Source organism: Mirounga angustirostris, unplaced genomic scaffold (genome assembly GCF_029215605.1).
Source record: "Mirounga angustirostris isolate CCGP_5_RB_7025 unplaced genomic scaffold, mMirAng1.0.hap1 SCAF_15, whole genome shotgun sequence".
Lineage (NCBI taxonomy): Eukaryota > Metazoa > Chordata > Mammalia > Carnivora > Phocidae > Mirounga > Mirounga angustirostris.
Window position 1 is genome coordinate 74,852,034 of NW_026991723.1, and position 6,726 is coordinate 74,858,759.

At 42.7% G+C, this 6,726-nt stretch overlaps 1 long non-coding RNA gene across 1 annotated transcript; it reads right to left on the bottom strand.

Annotated features, from left to right (window-relative positions):
- Nucleotides 1-425: 425 nt before the first annotated feature.
- On the bottom strand, nucleotides 426-3,329 carry LOC135362686 (uncharacterized). Its single transcript, XR_010407647.1, has 2 exons — nucleotides 2,976-3,329; nucleotides 426-688 (listed from the first exon to the last, which is right to left on the bottom strand). It is a non-coding gene; the product is annotated as an uncharacterized LOC135362686 (long non-coding RNA).
- Nucleotides 3,330-6,726: the final 3,397 nt, after the last annotated feature.

The following is a 6,726-nucleotide window of genomic DNA, read 5'->3' on the forward strand; positions in this document are numbered from 1 at the left end:
AACTTAAAAGGAAGCCCTCAAAGGATCAAACTGCCTCCCAGTAACAGAACCACATCCCAGAAAAACAGCTCGAAGATACATTTTAGAAATATATAACTGTGGCCTGGCCAGAGATGTTTAAGTGGATGGACTAAATGTGTAAAAAGTAAAAAAATAAAATAAATAAAATACACTAATTAATTAAAATGGCTATACATTTTATCATTCGCAGTTATAAGTATATTAAATTAAAATGGGATCTATTCAAATTTGTTTGTTTGTTTAATACAACAAGGTCCAGCACACAACAAGGTAATATCTATAATGTCTGGCACCCAGGAAAGAAATGACCAATCACGCAGGAGCAGCAAAATAAGGGGAAAAATCAATCACACTTGACCCAGAAATGACATCGATGATAGAATTAGCAGATAAGGACAGGAAAATAGTCATTATAACTTTATTTCATATGTTCTGGAAGCCAGAGGAAGGATCAGACGATCAGACATGTTAAATAGATATAAAGAAGAGGGGCGCCTGGATGGCTCAGTCGATTTTAAGTGTTGGACTCTTGATTTCGGCTCAGGTCATGATCTCAGGGTCGTGATCTCAGCATTGTGAGATGGAAGCCCGCGTTGGGCTCCTGGGTGTGGAGCCTGCTTACGATTTTCTCTTTCCTTCTCGCCTCCCCACCTTACTCTCTCTCTCTCTAAAAAAAAAAAAAAAATACAAGGAAGATATTTTTAAAAACCAAAATACCCAAATTGAGGTTCTTTGAGATGAAAACTGCCATGTCAGAGATAAAAATACATTAGATGAGATTCATGGAACGTTAGACGTCAGAGATTAGTGAACTCGGTGACATAGCAATAGAAACCATTTGGAACTAAACGAAGAAAATGCAACCTGATCTGTAGAACAGAAAGCAGGGGGGTGGGTCCCTGGAGGTGAGGACACCGGGAGGCAGGAGGGGCATCAGGAAACTTGGGGGATGGATGTGTTCGTTATCTTGGCTGTGGTGATGGTTTCACATGTGTTTATGCATGTCAAATCTCATAAAACTGTACACTTCGAACATGTGTAGCTTATTATATGTCAATCATGCCTCCATAAATCTGTTACAAAACAAGTTTCCACAGGTCATACAGCTAATAAATTGCAGTCTGGCTCCAGATGCTAAGCACTTAAATACCACTTTATACGGCAAGGTGGCTATTGCTATTCCCATTTTATAGATGAAAGAGAATCAAAAAGATGACGGGACTTCTCCAAGGCCACACAGCGGGTAAGTGACAGAGCTAGGATTTATGCCCACGTCTGGCTGACTCCAAATCAAGTGCTCTTTCTGTCCCATTCTCTATGTTTTTGCCATTGACTTGAAGTTAGTAGACACCACGCACACAGCCTCGGCCCTCCCCCGCGTCTCTGGGTCACCTCCTCTCACCCTGTACCTCTTCCTCCATATACAAATCCCACCCTGGACTCCCTGTCCTCACCCATGGATCATTACTCAGCTGCCTACCTTCTGTACCTGGAAACATGGGAACAAATCAGTTTGTAAACGCCTGGACGAGAGCAGGGCTGAGTAATTGCCAATGCATCTTTGTGAAAGCAAGAGCTTGCTGGGCACTTGGAAGGCAGCCCCTGCCTGTTTTAAAGAAGTAGGCACTCTGAATCAAGACAAATAGACCAGCACGCATGCAGCATTTAGCATCTTTCCCCTCTCCCATCTCTTTACAACTTAGCTCAGTCTTCTCGCTGCCCCCCTCCTTTTTTTTTTTTTTAAATGAAGCAACTTGCGCTGAAATTGGTTATGAGGCATGCCAACACATAAATAGCTAAGCCTGCGTTCAAACTCAGCCTTGTTGGGGGAGATCTGAAGTCTAGATCTCATTTAGTTCACCGCAGAGTAAACATCTGACCACGTTCTACATCATAAGCATGAACTCTATGCAGCCAGGGCTGTTGAAAACAAACGCCCAAACCTAACCACCTGGTTCCTAGAGTGGGAGGGGGCTTTCCATTATGAGAAAGGTTCCAGTAGAAGCCTCATGGCTGCTACGAAACCTGATGCCAAGTAGACTCCTGCATGGGGTGGAGGGCCGCCCTGAGACTTCTGAGGTCCCTTCCCCATCAGGGGCGCTAAGCTCACACTCAGAACACTGGTGCTATTTATTATATGTTAGGCTGAGGGTAAGAAGTGTTCTCTGCCCTGTTTCCTGCCCTGCTCCCATCCTGACTAATTCAGCATTTCTCAACCACTAGATTGTCTCTACCCGTCTGGAGCAAAGCTTTAATCACTATGTAAGAAACGTTTTGGTTATAACTGAGAAGAGATGCTACTCTGTATTCTCTGTCCAGGGGACACTGAGTGGTTATGAGATGCAGGGCAGAGCAGGACATGCCTCTCCCTGTCCTCCAAGTAAGTCTGAATTTGGTGAACTCTAAATGGTGTGATGTAAAACATATTCATTAAGCTTCCAGGCTGCATGTAAAATGTGAAAGGATGCAAATTCCCCTAAATTGAAATTAAAAAAAAAAGCACCATGGAAAGAATAATTTCCAAACTGGAAAGGGGCTGGGATGCATTGTATTCTGGGTTTATGCTATTGATTCATGGCTGCACATCTTTAGCAGGTAAACTAATGTACCCATTTTCCTTGCTCAGGATTTGTCTTGAATCCTGTGAGATCTTCAGGAACCATGTCCCTTGCACTGCCCTGTTACAGGTAAAAAAACAAAGGGCAACATCAAGCCAGCTCTAATGAGGTGTTCTGTATTTTCCGGAACATGGGAGAACTTGACCTCCAGAGCTGCACAGTCCAACAGAAATATAACGTGAACAATATAGGTAATTTTAACTTTTCTGGTAGCCATATTACAAGAAGTTAGAAGGAACAGGTGAAATGAATTTTAATATTTTATTTAACCGAATATATTCAGAATGTTATTTCAACATGCAACCCATAGAAAAAATTATTTTTGAGAAATTTTACCTTCCTTCTTTTGTACTCAATTTTCAAAATCCTGTGTGTATTTTACACTCACAGCACATCTCAATTCAGAACGGCCGCATTTCAAGTGCTCAAAGGCCACATGGGGCTGGTGGCTGCCATACTGGACAATGCGGGGCTAGAATATCTACGGGGCACCGTCAGGGTACTGAAGCAGTGTAGTTGGTGAGGTCCATAGTTGCAGGGCGTGGTGCCTTCCAGGAAGTGGTGTGGTAACTGTCTCCTTTAATGATGCTCTAGAATGCTCTGGCACTCTGGCATTTTAAGTCTTTTCCCTCCAAGTGGCCTGCCCCAAACTCCAGTTTTCAAAGGCATCTTCTCCCACAAGGAGACTGAGAATCACTGGATATATTAGACAAGCCATAAGTCAGTTAACTATTTTTTTCAGTAAATTCCCCATCTGTAGAATGGGGATAAGCAGGAATACCAAGAGGATGGACGAAGACAGCTGATATGAGTGGTACCATTTGGTTTTATTATGAATGCTTACAATGATATCCCTTGGCTTTATTGCTGGGTGTATGTCTGTGTATGATTTTATATTTTATCGTACCTTCAAAGCAGGTATTTGAACTTAAAGCAAGCAAAAACAAACCTAAACAAACTAAAAACAGAAACAAAAACAAATTGATTACATGTATTTGTTGAACCTCCAACAAACCAAATCCAAGTATTTTTTGAAAGTTTAACTGAATTGAACCAATCCCCCCAAAACAATAACAACAATAAAACAAAAAGACCCCATAAGTCATTTCTAACTAGTCTAATATTTTCTTGTCCCTCCTCTTTGCTGCGGACCCCAGTCTCAGACCCCGGTCCAGGTTCTGTACATTCACCACAGGGCGCCTTGGAGGTAAGAAAAACCAATACATATGGCTCGGGTGGAGGCGTGAGGCATCAGCCAAATACTCATTATTTGCTTATGGTGTGGATGCAAATGCACATTTAGGGCTTGCATGTTTATTTTACAGAATGTACAAAAAGGAATAATTTCAGAGGAACTTCCAAGCTGCCAGGGCAGGGCAGTCTGTCCCCAGTCAATTATCACAATATAGGGGTACCTGGGTGGCTCAGTCGGTTAAACGTCTGCCTTCGGCTCAGGTCATGATCCCGGGGTCCTGGGATCGAGCTCCATATCAGGCTCCCTACTCAGCGGGGAGCCTGCTTCTCCCTCACCCACTCCCCCTGCTTGTGCTCCCTCTCTTGCTGTGTCTCTCTCTGTCAAATAAATAAATAAAATCTTAAAAAAAAATGATCACAATATATTCAAGTATCTTGATTGAGAACTTGCTTAAAAGAAAATGCCCCACGTGAGAATCCATTCAGTAGCCTGTCCCACTCTGTCCTGCTCCGAATCAGATTATTTCCTTCCCGTTTGAATGATAGGTTATTATTATGTACCTGGGAGATGATTTGAGGCTCCTGAACGTGGATGTCGTACAATATTTCACTCAGTGCCATTTAATGAAGAACAACCAGAAAAGCTATGTTCAATCTCCTTTGCATAAACAACGAACAGCATGCCCAAGGGCTAAATTCTTAAGGATTATTCCAGGGGTAATTTTCATGGGCTTTGGAGTGGGGCGTGCCTGGCTCTTATTTTAGTTTTCCTCCTCACACTGTATCTTGAGTTTTTCTATTGGTAAAATAGGATAATCCTGACTGCCCAGGAAGAGCTAAAATGAAGTCTTATAAGTAACTTCTTGGCACATAGAAGGTGCTCAATAAATACTTTTCCTTTCTAGTTGCCAAGCTAGAATTCCATGCCCGAACTGATCTTTCAAGTCATTGCTAGGTGTTTTCCAACTGGCCCAGCAGATGCAGGAACTTGTCAGCCCCTATATAAATCATGACCAACTTTATTATAGCAACCTTAGAAATGCTTCCCCCAGGCTGGTGTCCAATAATTGAACCACCACCAAAGTCAGGGAGTTTCTGCTCTTGGCCCTAAATTGGTATGATACTATCACTAGGTAAGATTCTATCAGCACCTATGACCATAATGTCAGCCTGTTGAGTGATCCATCCGAAAATATTGAGGAATTAATAGGACCTGTAGGTGATGATGCACATGTATTACCAATTAACTCCTTGGAATTAAAATTCTAGAAGTAGAACGGTTGGTTATGAGGGGCTGCACATTTGAAAGACTTTTAGAACATGTGAAAATGAGCCTAAGAATAGTCTACCAGCAGTGGATGAAAATGCTCCCTTCCTCACAACCTCATGCCAACCAAGTATTGCCACTTTTTGTGTTTACTAATATGAAACATAAAATGGTATAATGTTTAATTTGAAAGGCTTTGTTGGACATTTTTTCCATATGTTTATTGGCCATTTGGGTTTATTCTTTTCTGTTCTTCAGAGGTTAAGTTTTTCCTTATTGGCTTATAAAGGATCTTTGCCATATAGATATATTAGCTCCTTATCATATCTATAATGATTGTTTAGTTTTTTCCGCAGTGTGTTATTTGACTTTTAAGGTTTATTAGTCTGTTTTTCAAGATTGTCTAAAAAGTAATGAGCAAACATTTATCTACCCAATAAACACTTGCTGAATGCCAAGTATATGCCAGGCTCTGTGCCAGGCATTGGCATTATAAGAGGAAAAAAAAAAAAGCCCAAATTTCTACCATCTAAGAGATCAGAGTCTAGTGGAAAACAGATATTTCTGCAAAGGTGCCATGAGCACAGTGTGAGAGTTGCTATGGCCAAGGGAAACCCTGGGGTCCCTGGGTGCAGAGTGAGGGCATCCTAACCGGTTGGGAGGGGAGGAAAGGATTGAAGGAAGGCTTCCTGGAGGTGGTGGCATTAGAGCTGAGTCTCAATTAGACAGAACAAGGAGGGCATTCTAGGAAAAGGAAAGAACACAGGCAAAGGTCCCAAGGCAACGAAAGGCTCCATCTTTTCAGAGATTCCAAATAATTCAGAGCGGGGCACCTGGGTGGCTCAGTCAGTTAAGCGTCTGCCTTCGGCTCAGGTCATGATCCCGGGGTCCTGGGATCGAGCCCCGTATCGGGCTCCCTGCTCAGCGGGAAGCCTGCTTCTCCCTCTCCCACTCCCCCTGCTTGTGTTCCCTCTCTTGCTGTGTCTCTCTCTGTCAAATAAATAAATAAAATCTTTTTAAAAACAAAACAAAATAACATTCTCTTTAAAAAACAATAACAAATAATTCAGAGCATCTGAAGTGTGTCATATAATGGGATGGGGGAAGCTGATCCAAGGACAGAGATTTGACAGCAACAAAGAGACAAGTAGGTGAGGGCTAGATCGTGAAGGTCCCGTGCCGTATGAAAAGAACCATACAATTAGAGTCTACGCATTAGGAAAAGCATCAAGGGGCTTTAGGAAGTTGGCTCTTTTCAGCCTGAAAGAAGTTTTCAGAAGTAAGGCTAGAAGAGGAAGCGGAACCCAGTGTGGTAGGAGGGAGTCACTGACGATTTTGACTAGGGAGCACTAGAGAAGTGCTTTAGGAGGACAATTCTGAAAGCAGATGGGGATAGCCTGGGAACCAAGAGACTAGTTAAGAGGCCACTGTAACATTCAGGCTGCTCTGAGTGGTGGTGGCAGGGAGGGAGAAGAGGGATAGATTGCAGGGACATTATAAAGGTCGAAGGACCTGAGGGATTCAAGTATGGGGGACGGTGATGCTCTTACAGAGTCAGTTTAGGGAACTGAACAGTGGTTCCTGGAATCCAAGGGCAGCCTAAGCCCTCAAACCATGGGACATCCA